General features: G+C 44.4%; 1 protein-coding gene and 1 long non-coding RNA gene across 5 annotated transcripts in view; both read left to right on the plus strand.

Moving 5' to 3' along the window:
• Window positions 1-15,881, plus strand: part of FRMPD4 (FERM and PDZ domain containing 4) — an 808,734-nt gene that overhangs the window by 195,077 nt on the left and 597,776 nt on the right. The window lies entirely within an intron of this gene.
• LOC141098397 (uncharacterized) lies at window positions 1,729-14,806 on the plus strand. Of its 2 annotated transcripts, XR_012234220.1 has the most exons (3): window positions 1,729-9,833; window positions 9,878-11,285; window positions 11,374-14,806. It is a non-coding gene; the product is annotated as an uncharacterized lncRNA (long non-coding RNA). The 2 variants fall into 2 exon arrangements; XR_012234219.1 differs by lacking the exon at window positions 11,374-14,806 and having other exon boundaries at window positions 9,878-11,307.

The raw sequence follows: 15,881 nt of genomic DNA on the forward strand, positions 1-15,881 counted from the left end.
TGCTTTATATTATACCTGGATGTCTTAGACATATATAGATATTGTCCTTGGATATTAAGCACAGCATGCCTTGTTGTCCAGTTTATGCTACATATTGGCAGTATATGGCTCTTTTGCCCGCTGCCACTTTACATGTAGGGGGTTTTATTCTGCGCTACACTGGGATTATTCCTTTTATATCTACCTTTATTATGTGTTTACATATGTGTGATACTGTTTTTAATTTGTATTAATAAAGATTTACATTTTCTCTACATCCTATTGTGATTTATGGTTACTCTAACATTTTTCTTGAATTACATGATATTTGGAGTACTCCACTATTATTTAATTTGTCCCTATTATCGGGTGGGGGAATCATGATGGTTATTTGACTAGTTCCCGACCACATTTAATAGTTATGAAGGTTTTGAATTGTTTTTCAATACTGTGCAGGGACTGTGCAGGGCTGTGCGGGACTGTGCTGGGCTGAGCGGGAACTGTGCGAGGACTGTGCTGGGCTGTGCGGGACTGTGCTGGGCTGTGCAGGACTGTGCTGGGCTGTGCGGGAACTGTGTGAGGACTGTGCTGGGCTGTGTGGGGCTGTGCGGGATTGTGCTGGGCTGTGCGGGACTGTGCTGGGCTGTGCGGGGACTGTGCAGGGCTGTGCAGGACTGTGCAGGGCTGTGCGGGACTGTGCCGGGCTGTGTGGGACTGTGCAGGGCTGTGTGGGACTGTACAGGGCTGTGCGGGACTGTGCTGGGCTGTGCGGGGACTGTGCTGGACTGTGCCGAATATTGCGAGGCGAGTAGTGAAATACTCGCCAGGATTTGAGTACCGAGAGAATGGCATTACTCAACGAGTACCGAATCCTAACGAGTATACTCGCTCATCCCTAATCAAGACCACACGATCAAGATCTCAGAGTGCCAATGGGGTTAACGCAGAAGCCCCCGTACTCTATTAACCATTTAGATGCCGTAGTCATAATTGAAAGCAGCATTTAAGAGGTTAAATGACCGCTAATTGCTCAGTAGCACCTAAGAACCATCAGAGCACGCTAGGGTTGTAAATCCAAAAGTTAGGAAAGAAAAATTAAAAGAGGTAGGAAGTAACCGACTTTAACGACCTTCTGACAAAAGATGAAGAACAAAAGCAATATGTCCTGCAAGTTGTAAGCAAATGCCGAGCATTATATTCTAACGTTTCAAAAACTACTTTAACAAAAGCTCTAGAATAGATTAGATAACTATGTAAAATTATCAACTCATGTAGGTTAGCGTGCTCTGATGGTTCATCTGTGCTACTGAGCAATCTATTAGCCATTAACAACTTTTCATTGTCTGTAATGGTGGGATCAAAAAACGATAATCCCACCAACTCTGCATTCAAATACCACAAATGGTTCGGAAATTTGGTCAGGGCTATTTCTGCAATGTTGTTGTCACATTCTTTATAGTCTAAAGGGCATGTCACACTAAGAGATATCGCTAGCAATATCGCTATAACTAGTGACGTTATAGCGATATTGCTAGCGATATCTCTGTGTCTGATACTTACCTACGACCGGCTCCCCCGCTGGTTATCGCTGATCGCGCGAGAACGTTCAGGACTGTTTCTCGTCGTCAGCTTCCTGTGGCGCTTCCTGCTGTGAGGACGAGCGACGCGTGGAGCCGGGCGGGAGGACGCAGGATCGCCTGGTGTGACAGGTAAGTAGTGACCCCCGTCCCCAGCGATGTCGCTAGTGAGATCTGCCTGTGTGGCAGCTCACTAGCGACCACTTAGCGATGTACCAGCGATCCTGACAGCGTCATATCGCTGGTCGGGATCGCTGGTACATCGCTAAGTGTGACAGTACCTTTACAGACTATGCAAAATACCTAAATCTTAAAATACCTCAATTTGGATTTTTTCAAACTTTGAGCGACGAGCGGCACGGGTTAACATCGTTTGATCGAGCTCAAATTTTGGCTCTCTCAATATCTGGAAAGGGGAATCGTTTTGTGGGGTCCAGACGAACAAGATTCTGACATTTTTTTCCCCCCCATATGAGATCCGGTCACCCTAATTGGTACAAAGACCGATCTTGGCTGATGTAGCAAGTTATCACCTATAGCTGACAGCTACAAAATTGTCACCCATCGGTGGATGCCAGTCTCTTATATCGCAGGTCAGTAAAAAGACATATTGATGGTCACGAAAGTGTTAAGAAACTAATGTTGAAGATTTATGTTGTAAACTTTGACAAGTTGAATGTTTAGGTAGTGTTTAATGAAGGCTTTCATGTGTTCCCTTAAAAAAACATCATAAATGCAAATGCATTATAACTACAAAGCAAAGCATACATGAAAGTACAAAATAATGGGTGTGGGTGCACAAAAGACCCTCTTGTAGTGAATAGTCAAGTGTCATGCTATATGGATTATTACAGGAATCCATCCCCTTCTTTATCCCAGTAATCAGGAATTTCAGGGCCATTTACAGCCAAGGTGACTAGGCCATTGCTACTAACCAATTTGTAGTAATAACAGAAAGTGGCAATACTGGGCAGAATAAGGTGGGCTGCAGAAATGGGATTTTTCTGAAGCCCCCTACAGCCAATTGTCTGTGGATTCTGAGTTATAAGGATTCTCTCACTCTGGTGTTAGGGAGTGGCCGGAAATAGAAAGAAAATACACAGATTCACTGTGTGTAAGTTAAAGTCTCCCTCTAGTGGGCCAAACTTGTGGAACCCCTTTCATTATAGAAAGAGTAGCTATTAGAAAATGACCATTAAAATTTTAACTAGACATAGAATATTATCAAATCATATTACATGAAAGATAAACCAATTACTGTATAAGACATATATAAGTGAATCAAAGTACAAAAAACATGAGCCATGAGTACATGGGATATAAACTAATCAAAATTCATATTTAGTAATTAATTACAACATTTATCTCAGAAAGCATGTGATTTATCATTAATGCCAAGACTCTTCCCCATTATAGTTTTGAATATAGTCAGTTGGTTTGGGTCTCCAATGGCATGTCTATTTGCGTAATGTTGTGGTTAATTGTTCCAGATGGCTGAGTTAGCGCAAAGGTTATGACATTTAATAGCAGAAGTAAAAATAGAGACAACTAAATAAAATGAACAGTCAAAGTTCAGATACATGTAAGAAGTCAAATAATGTTACAAAATTGAGATGTGTTGGATGTAATATTGTGTTCACTTTCAGATATTTGATTTCTCTCACAAAGGGTGCAGCTAGACGGTGCAGTGGTGGCGCCAATGAAGCTCCACTCTACCCTAAAATGGGCTAAATTATTTCTGATCCTGTAACTTATTCAAACTAGAGACGAGACTGTGGCATATATTTCCAACTTTTGCTTGAGGGTTGTCTTTATTTCCAGCTTTGCACCAGCTTCTGGACGTTGTGTGCACTCATACAGAACTTTGGTCAGCAACAGTAGAAGAAGATAGAAACATGGAGCAAGGGCCTGTGAGAATGCTGTGTTTTTGGATTTCAATTACAAAATGGAAATCAAATAAATGCAAATAAATATTTGGCTGATTTCTAAATGGCATCTTGGAGACATCCAGGGTTGTGCCACTATTTGTAAGGATCGGGAAAGAGTGGCAGGGGGTGCCCAAAGATTATAAACATACACTGCACAGGAAACGCATACATACCAGACATATATATACTGTACATCGCCAACGATTAGACACATACAGTACACACAGCGCTTATATATCAGATACATGGGTACATACCACTCCAGGGTCAGCGCTTATATATCAGATACATGGGTACATACCACTCCAGGGTCAGCGCTAATATATCAGACACATAGGTACATACCACTCCAGGGTCAGCGCTAATATATCAGACACACAGGTACATACCACTCCAGGGTCAGCGCTAATATATCAGACACACAGGTACATAACACTCCAGGGTCAGCGCTAATACATCAGACACACAGGTACATACCACTCCAGGGTCAGTGCTAATATATCAGACACATAGGTACATACCACTCCACGGTCAGCGCTAATACATCAGACACATAGGTATATAACACTCAAGGGTCAGCGCTAATATATCAGAAACACAGGTGCATACCACTCCAGGGTCAGCCGTAATACATCAGACACACAGGTACATACCACTCCAGGGTCAGTGCTAATATATCAGGCACATAGGTACATACCACTCCAGGGTCAGCGCTAATATATCAGACACATAGGTACATACCACTCCAGGGTCAGTGCTAATATATCAGACACATAGGTACATACCACTCCAGGGTCAGCGCTAATATATCAGACACATAGGTACATACCACTCCAGGGTCAGCGCTAATATATCAGACACACAGGTACATACCACTCCAGGGTCAGCGCTAATATATCAGACACATAGGTACATACCACTCCAGGGTCAGCGCTAATATATCAGACACACAGGTACATACCACTCCAGGGTCAGCGCTAATATATCAGACACACAGGTACATACCACTCCAGGGTCAGTGCTAATATATCAGACACACAGGTACATACCACTCCAGGGTCAGTGCTAATATATCAGACACACAGGTACATACCACTCAAGGGTCAGCGCTAATATATCAGACACATAGGTACATACCACTCCAGGGTCAGTGCTAATATATCAGACACATAGGTACATACCACTCCAGGGTCAACGCTAATATATCAGACACACAAGTACATACCACTCCAGGGTCAGCGCTAATATATCAGACACATAGGTAAATACCACTCCAGGGTCAGCGCTAATATATCAGACACACAGGTACATACCACTCCAGTGTCAGTGCTAATATATCAGACACACAGGTACATACCACTCCAGGGTCAGCGCTAATATATCAGACACATACCACTCCAGGGTCAGTGCTAATATATCAGACACACAGGTACATACCACTCCAGGGTTAGCGCTAATATATCAGACACACAGGTACATACCACTCCAGGGTCAACGCTAATATATCAGACACACAGGTACATACCACTCCAGGGTCAGCGCTAATACATCAGACACACAGGTACATACCACTCCAGGGTCAGTGCTAATATATCAGACACACAGGTACATACCACTCCAGGGTCAGCGCTAATATATCAGACACATACCACTCCAGGGTCAGTGCTAATATATCAGACACACAGGTACATACCACTCCAGGGTTAGCGCTAATATATCAGACACACAGGTACTTACCACTACAGGGTCAGCGCTAATATATCAGACACATAGGTACATACCACTCCAGGGTCAGTGCTAATATATCAGACACACAGGTACATACCACTCCAGGGTCAGCGCTAATGTATCAGACACACAGGTACATACCACTCCAGGGTCAGCGCTAATATATCAGACACACAGGTACATATCACTCCAGGGTCAGCGCTAATATATCAGACACACAGGTACATACCACTCCAGGGTCAATGCTAATATATCAGACACATAGGTACATACCACTCCAGGGTCAGTGGTAATATATCAGACACATAGGTACATACCACTCCAGGGTCAGTGCTAATATATCAGACACATAGGTACATACCACTCCAGGGTCAGCGATAATATATCAAACACACAGGTACATACCACTCCAGGGTCAGTGCTAATATATCAGACACACAGGTACATACCACTCCAGGGTCAATGCTAATATATCAGACACATAGGTACATACCACTCCAGGGTCAGTGCTAATATAACAAACACACAGGTACATACCACTCCAGGGTCAGCGATAATATAGCAGACACACAGATACATACCACTCCAGGGTTAGCGCTAATATATCAGACACACAGGTACATACCACTCCAGGGTCAGCGATAATATATCAGACACACAGGTACATACCACTCCAGGGTCAGTGCTAATATATCAGACACATAGGTACATACCACTCCAGGGTCAGTGCTAATATATCAGACACATAGGTACATACCACTCCAGGGTCAGCGATAATATATCAAACACACAGGTACATACCACTCCAGGGTCAGTGCTAATATATCAGACACATAGGTACATACCACTCCAGGGTCAGTGCTAATATATCAGACACACAGGTACATACCACTCCAGGGTCAGCGCTAATATATCAGACACACAGGTACATACCACTCCAGGGTCAGTGCTAATATATCAGACACACAGGTACACACCACTCCAGGGTGAGTGCTAATATATCAGACACACAGGTACACACCACTCCAGGGTCAGTGCTAATATATCAGACACACAGGTACACACCACTCCAGGGTCAGTGCTAATATATCAGACACACAGGTACATACCACTCCAGGGTCAGTGCTAATATATCAGACACATAGGTACATACCACTTCAGGGTCAGTGCTAATATATCAGACACACAGGTACATACCACTCCAGGGTCAATGCTAATATATCAGACACATAGGTACATACCACTCCAGGGTCAGTGGTAATATATCAGACACATAGGTACATACCACTCCAGGGTCAGTGCTAATATATCAGACACACAGGTACATACCACTCCAGGGTCAGCGCTAATGTATCAGACACACAGGTACATACCACTCCAGGGTTAGCGCTAATATATCAGACACATAGGTACATACCACTCCAGGGTCAGCGATAATATATCAGACACACAGGTACATACCACTCCAGGGTCAGCGATAATATATCAGACACACAGGTACATACCACTCCAGGGTCAGTGGTAATATATCAGACACATAGGTACATACTACTCCAGGGTCAGCGCTAATATAACAAACACACAGGTACATACCACTCCAGGGTCAGCGATAATATAGCAGACACACAGATACATACCACTCCAGGGTTAGCGCTAATATATCAGACACACAGGTACATACCACTCCAGGGTCAGCGATAATATAGCAGACACACAGATACATACCACTCCAGGGACAGCGATAATATATCAGACACACAGGTACATACCACTCCAGGGTCAGTGCTAATATATCAGACACATAGGTACATACCACTCCAGGGTCAGTGCTAATATATCAGACACATAGGTACATACCACTCCAGGGTCAGCGATAATATATCAAACACACAGGTACATACCACTCCAGGGTCAGCGATAATATAGCAGACACACAGATACATACCACTCCAGGGTTAGCGCTAATATAACAAACACACAGGTACATACCACTCCAGGGTCAGCGATAATATAGCAGACACACAGATACATACCACTCCAGGGTCAGCGATAATATATCAGACACACAGGTACATACCACTCCAGGGTCAGTGCTAATATATCAGACACATAGGTACATACCACTCCAGGGTCAGTGCTAATATATCAGACACATAGGTACATACCACTCCAGGGTCAGCGATAATATATCAAACACACAGGTACATACCACTCCAGGGTCAGTGCTAATATATCAGACACATAGGTACATACCACTCCAGGGTCAGTGCTAATATATCAGACACACAGGTACATACCACTCCAGGGTCAGCGCTAATATATCAGACACACAGGTACATACCACTCCAGGGTCAGTGCTAATATATCAGACACACAGGTACACACCACTCCAGGGTCAGTGCTAATATATCAGACACACAGGTACACACCACTCCAGGGTCAGTGCTAATATATCAGACACACAGGTACACACCACTCCAGGGTCAGTGCTAATATATCAGACACACAGGCACATACCACTTCAGGGTCAGTGCTAATATATCAGACACACAGGTACATACCACTCCAGGGTCAATGCTAATATATCAGACACATAGGTACATACCACTCCAGGGTCAGTGCTAATATATCAGACACATAGGTACATACCACTCCAGGGTCAGCGATAATATATCAAACACACAGGTACTTACCACTCCAGGGTCAGTGCTAATATATCAGACACATAGGTACATACCACTCCAGGGTCAGCGCTAATATATCAGACACATAGGTACATACCACTCCAGGGTCAGTGGTAATATATCAGACACATAGGTACATACCACTCCAGGGTCAGTGCTAATATATCAGACACACAGGTACATACCACTCCAGGGTCAGTGCTAATATATCAGACACACAGGTACACACCACTCCAGGGTCAGTGCTAATATATCAGACACACAGGTACACACCACTCCAGGGTCAGTGCTAATATATCAGACACACAGGTACACACCACTCCAGGGTCAGTGCTAATATATCAGACACACAGGCACATACCACTTCAGGGTCAGTGCTAATATATCAGACACACAGGTACATACCACTCCAGGGTCAATGCTAATATATCAGACACATAGGTACATACCACTCCAGGGTCAGTGCTAATATATCAGACACATAGGTATATACCACTCCAGGGTCAGCGATAATATATCAAACACACAGGTACTTACCACTCCAGGGTCAGTGCTAATATATCAGACACATAGGTACATACCACTCCAGGGTCAGTGCTAATATATCAGACACATAGGTACATACCACTCCAGGGTCAGTGGTAATATATCAGACACATAGGTACATACCACTCCAGGGTCAGTGCTAATATATCAGACACATAGGTACATACCACTCCAGGGTCAGTGCTAATATATCAGACACACAGGTACATACCACTCCAGGGTCAGCGATAATATATCAAACACACAGGTACATACCACTCCAGGGTCAGTGGTAATATATCAGACACATAGGTACATACCACTCCAGGGTCAGTGCTAATATATCAGACACACAGGTACATAGCACTCCAGGGTCAGTGCTAATATATCAGACACACAGGTACATAGCATTCCAGGGTCAGCGCTAATATATCAGACACACAGGTACATAGCACTCCAGGGTCAGTGCTAATATATCAGACACACAGGTACACACCACTCCAGGGTCAGCGCTAATATAACAGACACACAGGTACATACCACTCCAGGGTCAGCGATAATATAGCAGACACACAGATACATACCACTCCAGGGTTAGCGCTAATATATCAGACACACAGGTACATACCACTCCAGGGTCAGCGATAATATATCAGACACACAGGTACATACCACTCCAGGGTCAGTGCTAATATATCAGACACATAGGTACATACCACTCCAGGGTCAGTGCTAATATATCAGACACATAGGTACATACCACTCCAGGGTCAGCGATAATATATCAAACACACAGGTACATACCACTCCAGGGTCAGTGCTAATATATCAGACACATAGGTACATACCACTCCAGGGTCAGTGCTAATATATCAGACACACAGGTACATACCACTCCAGGGTCAGCGCTAATATATCAGACACATAGGTACATACCACTCCAGGGTCAGTGCTAATATATCAGACACACAGGTACACACCACTCCAGGGTCAGTGCTAATATATCAGACACACAGGTACACACCACTCCAGGGTCAGTGCTAATATATCAGACACACAGGTACACACCACTCCAGGGTCAGTGCTAATATATCAGACACACAGGCACATACCACTTCAGGGTCAGTGCTAATATATCAGACACACAGGTACATACCACTCCAGGTTCAGTGCTAATATATCAGACACATAGGTACATACCACTCCAGGGTCAGTGCTAATATATCAGACACATAGGTACATACCACTCCAGGGTCAGCGATAATATATCAAACACACAGGTACATACCACTCCAGGGTCAGTGCTAATATATCAGACACATAGGTACATACCACTCCAGGGTCAGTGCTAATATATCAGACACACAGGTACATAGCACTCCAGGGTCAGTGCTAATATATCAGACACACAGGTACACACCACTCCAGGGTCAGTGCTAATATATCAGACCCACAGGTACACACCACTCCAGGGTCAGTGCTAATATATCAGACACACAGGCACATACCACTTCAGGGTCAGTGCTAATATATCAGACACACAGGTACATACCACTCCAGGGTCAGTGCTAATATATCAGACACACAGGTACATACCACTCCAGGGTCAGTGCTAATATATCAGACACACAGGCACATACCACTTCAGGGTCAGTGCTAATATATCAGACACATAGGTACATACCACTCCAGGGTCAGCGATAATATATCAGACACACAGGTACATACCACTCCAGGGTCAGTGCTAATATATCAGACACATAGGTACATACCACTCCAGGGTGAGTGCTAATATATCAGACACACAGGTACATAGCACTCCAGGGTCAGTGCTAATATATCAGACACACAGGTACACACCACTCCAGGGTCAGTGCTAATATATCAGACACATAGGTACATACCACTCCAGGGTCAGCGATAATATATCAGACACACAGATACATACCACTCCAGGGTCAGTGCTAATATATCAGACACACAGGCACATACCACTTCAGGGTCAGTGCTAATATATCAGACACACAGGTACATACCACTCCAGGGTCAGTGCTAATATATCAGACACATAGGTACATACCACTCCAGGGTCAGCGATAATATATCAGACACACAGGCACATACCACTTCAGGGTCAGTGCTAATATATCAGACACACAGGTACATACCACTCCAGGGTCAGTGCTAATATATCAGACACATAGGTACATACCACTCCAGGGTCAGTGCTAATATATCAGACACACAGGTACATAGCACTCCAGGGTCAGTGCTAATATATCAGACACACAGGTACACACCACTCCAGGGTCAGTGCTAATATATCAGACACACAGGTACACACCACTCCAGGGTCAGTGCTAATATATCAGACACACAGGCACATACCACTTCAGGGTCAGTGCTAATATATCAGACACACAGGTACATACCACTCCAGGGTCAGTGCTAATATATCAGACACACAGGTACATACCACTCCAGGGTCAGTGCTAATATATCAGACACACAGGCACATACCACTTCAGGGTCAGTGCTAATATATCAGACACATAGGTACATACCACTCCAGGGTCAGCGATAATATATCAGACACACAGATACATACCACTCCAGGGTCAGCGCTAATATATCAGACACATAGGTACATACCACTCCAGGGTCAGCGATAATATATCAGACACACAGGTACATACCACTCCAGGGTCAGTGCTAATATATCAGACACATAGGTACATACCACTCCAGGGTGAGTGCTAATATATCAGACACACAGGTACATAGCACTCCAGGGTCAGTGCTAATATATCAGACACACAGGTACACACCACTCCAGGGTCAGTGCTAATATATCAGACACATAGGTACATACCACTCCAGGATCAGCGATAATATATCAGACACACAGATACATACCACTCCAGGGTCAGTGCTAATATATCAGACACACAGGCACATACCACTTCAGGGTCAGTGCTAATATATCAGACACACAGGTACATACCACTCCAGGGTCAGTGCTAATATATCAGACACATAGGTACATACCACTCCAGGGTCAGCGATAATATATCAGACACACAGGTACATAGCACTCCAGGGTCAGTGCTAATATATCAGACACACAGGTACACACCACTCCAGGGTCAGTGCTAATATATCAGACACACAGGCACATACCACTTCAGGGTCAGTGCTAATATATCAGACACACAGGTACATACCACTCCAGGGTCAGTGCTAATATATCAGACACATAGGTATATACCACTCCAGGGTCAGCGATAATATATCAGACACACAGGTACATAGCACTCCAGGGTCAGTGCTAATATATCAGACACACAGGTACATACCACTCCAGGGTCAGCGCTAATATATCAGACACACAGGTACATACCACTCCAGGGTTAGCGCTAATATATCAGACACACAGGTACATACCACTCCAGGGTTAGCGCTAATATATCAGACACATAGGTACATACCACTCCAGGGTCAGCGATAATATATCAGACACACAGGTACATAGCACTCCAGGGTCAGTGCTAATATATCAGACACACAGGTACATACCACTCCAGGGTCAGCGCTAATATATCAGACACACAGGTACATACCACTCCAGGGTCAGCGCTAATATATCAGACACATAGGTACATACCACTTCAGGGTTAGCGCTAATATATCAGACACACAGGTACATACCACTCCAGGGTCAGTGCTAATATATCAGACACACAGGTACATACCACTCCAGGGTCAGTGCTAATATATCAGGCACATAGGTACATATCACTCCAGGGTCAGCGCTAATATATCAGACACACAGGTACATACCACTCCAGGGTCAGTGCTAATATGTCAGACACACAGGTACATACCACTCCAGGGTTAGCGCTAATATATCAGACACACAGGTACATACCACTCCAGGGACAGCGCTATTATATCAGACACACAGGTACATACCACTCCAGGGTCAGCGCTAATATATCAGACACACAGGTACATACCACTCCAGGGTCAGCGATAATATATCAGACACACAGGTACATACCACTCCAGGGTCAGCGCTAATATATCAGACACATAGGTACATACCACTTCAGGGTTAGCGCAAATATATCAGACACACAGGTACATACCACTCCAGGGTTAGCGCTAATATATCAGACACATAGGTACATACCACTTCAGGGTCAGCGCTAATATATCAGACACACAGGTACATACCACTCCAGGGTTAGCGCTAATATATCAGACACATAGGTACATAGCACTCCAGGGTTAGCGCTAATATATCAGACACACAGGTACATACCACTCCAGGGTCAGTGCTAATATAGCAGACACACAGGTACATACCACTCCAGGGTTAGCGCTAATATATCAGACACACAGGTACATACCACTCCAGGGTCATCGCTAATATATCAGACACACAGGTACATACCACTCCAGGGTCAGTGCTAATATATATCAGACACACAGGTACATACCACTCCAGAGTCAGCAATAATATATCAGACACACAGGTACATACCACTCCAGGGTCAGCGCTAATATATCAGACACAGGTACATACCACTCCAGGGTCAATGCTAATATATCAGACAAACAGGTACATACCACTCCAGGGTCAGTGCTAATATATCAGACACACAGGTACATACCACTCCAGGGTCAGTGCTAATATATCAGACAAACAGGTACATACCACTCCAGGGTCAATGCTAATATATCAGACAAACAGGTACATACCACTCCAGGGTCAGCGCTAATATATCAAACACACAGGTACATACCACTCCAGGGTCAGTGCTAATATATCATACACATAGGTACATACCACTCCAGGGTCAGCGCTAATATATCAGACTCATACCACTCCAGGGTCAGCGCTAATATATCAGACACATAGGTACATACCACTCCAGGGTCAGTGCTAATATATCAGACACATAGGTACATACCACTCCAGGGTCAGCGCTAATACATCAGACGCATAGGTACATACCACTCCAGGGTCAGTGCTAATATATCAGACACATAGGTACATACCACTCCAGGGTCAGCGCTAATATATCAGACACACAGGTATATACCACTCCAGGGTAAGCGCTAATATATCAGACACATAGGTACATACCACTCCAGGGTCAGCGCTAATATATCAGACACATAGGTACATACCACTCCAGGGTCAGCGATAATATATCAGACACATAGGTACATACCACTCCAGGGTCAGCGCTAATATATCAGACACATAGGTACATACCACTCCAGGGTCAGTGCTAATATATCAGACACACAGGCACATACCACTCCAGGGTCAGCGCTAATATATCAGACACACAGGTACATACCACTCCAGGGTCAGCGATAATATATCAGACACACAGGTACATACCACTCCACGGTCAGCGCTAATATATCAGACGCATAGGTACATACCACTCCAGGGTCAGCGCTAATATATCAGACACATAGGCATATACTACTCCAGGGTCAGTGATAATACATCTGGCACATAGGTACATATCACTCCACGGTCAGCGCTAATATATCAGACACACAGGTACATACCACTCCAGGGTCAGTGCTACTATATCAGACACACAGGTACATACCACTCCGGGGTAAGCGATAATATATCAGACACATAGGTACATACCACTCCAGGGTGAGCGATAATATATCAGACACACAGTTACATACCACTCCAGGGTCAGTGCTAATATATCAGACACACAGGTACATACCACTCCAGGGTCAGTGCTAATATATCAGACACACAGGTACATACCACTCCAGGGTCAGTGCTAATATATCAGACACACAGGTACATACCACTCCAGGGTCAGCGCTAATATATCAGACACATAGGTACATACCACTCCAGGGTCAGCGCTAATATATCAGACACACAGGTACATACCACTCCAGGGTCAGCGCTAATATATCAGACACACAGGAACATACCACTCCAGGGTCAGCGCTAATATATCAGACACATGGGTACATACCACTCCAGGGTCAGTGCTAATATATCAGGCACACAGGTACATACCACTCCAGGGTCAGTGCTAATATATCAGACACACAGGTACATACCACTCCAGGGTCAGTGCTAATATATCAGACACACAGGTACATACCACTCCAGGGTCAGTGCTAATATATCAGACACACAGGTACATACCACTCCAGGGTCAGCGCTAATATATCAGACACACAGGTACATACCACTCCAGGGTCAGCGCTAATATATCAGACACACAGGTACATACCACTCCAGAGTCAGCGCTAATATATCAGACACACAGGTACATACCACTCCAGGGTCAGTGCTAATATATCAGACACACAGGTACATACCACTCCAGGGTCAGTGCTAATATATCAGACACACAGGTACATACCACTCCAGGGTCAGCGCTAATATATCAGACACATAGGTACATACCACTCCAGGGTCAGCGCTAATATATCAGACTCATACCACTCCAGGGTCAGCGCTAATATATCAGACACACAGGTACATACCACTCCAGGGTCAGCGCTAATATATCAGACACATAGGTACATACCACTCCAGGGTCAGCGCTAATATATCAGACACATAGGTACATACCACTCCAGGGTCAGCGCTAATATATCAGACACATAGGTACATACCACTCCAGGGTTAGCGATAATATATCAGACACATAGGTACATACCACTCCAGGGTCAGCGATAATATATCAGACACACAGGTACATACCACTCCAGGGTCAGCGCTAATATATCAGACACATAGGTACATACCACTCCAGGGTCAGCGATAATATATCAGACACATAGGTACATACCACTCCAGGGTTAGCGCTAATATATCAGACACACAGGTACATACCACTCCAGGGTCAGCGCTAATATATCAGACACACAGGTACATAACACTCCAGGGTCAGCGATAATATATCAGACACATAGGTACATATCACTCCAGGGTCAGCGCTAATATATCAGACACACAGGTACATACCACTCCAGGGTCAGCGCTAATATATCAGACACACAGGTACATACCACTCCAGGGTCAGCGATAATATATCAGACACATAGGTACATACCACTCCAGGGTTAGCGCTAATATATCAGACACACAGGTACATACCACTCCAGGGTCAGCGCTAATATATCAGACACACAGGTACATAACACTCCAGGGTCAGCGATAATATATCAGACACATAGGTACATACCACTCCAGGGTCAGCGCTAATATATCAGACACACAGGTACATACCACTCCAGGGTCAGCGCTAATATATCAGACGCATAGGTACATACCACTCCAGGGTCAGCGATAATATATCAGACGCATAGGTACATACCACTCCAGGGTCAGCGATAATATATCAGACACACAGGTACATAACACTCCAGGGTCAGCGATAATATATCAG

The sequence above is a fragment of the Dendrobates tinctorius genome, unplaced genomic scaffold, assembly GCF_039654945.1.
Source record: "Dendrobates tinctorius isolate UK_male_01 unplaced genomic scaffold, ASM3965494v1 ptg000091l, whole genome shotgun sequence".
Lineage (NCBI taxonomy): Eukaryota > Metazoa > Chordata > Amphibia > Anura > Dendrobatidae > Dendrobates > Dendrobates tinctorius.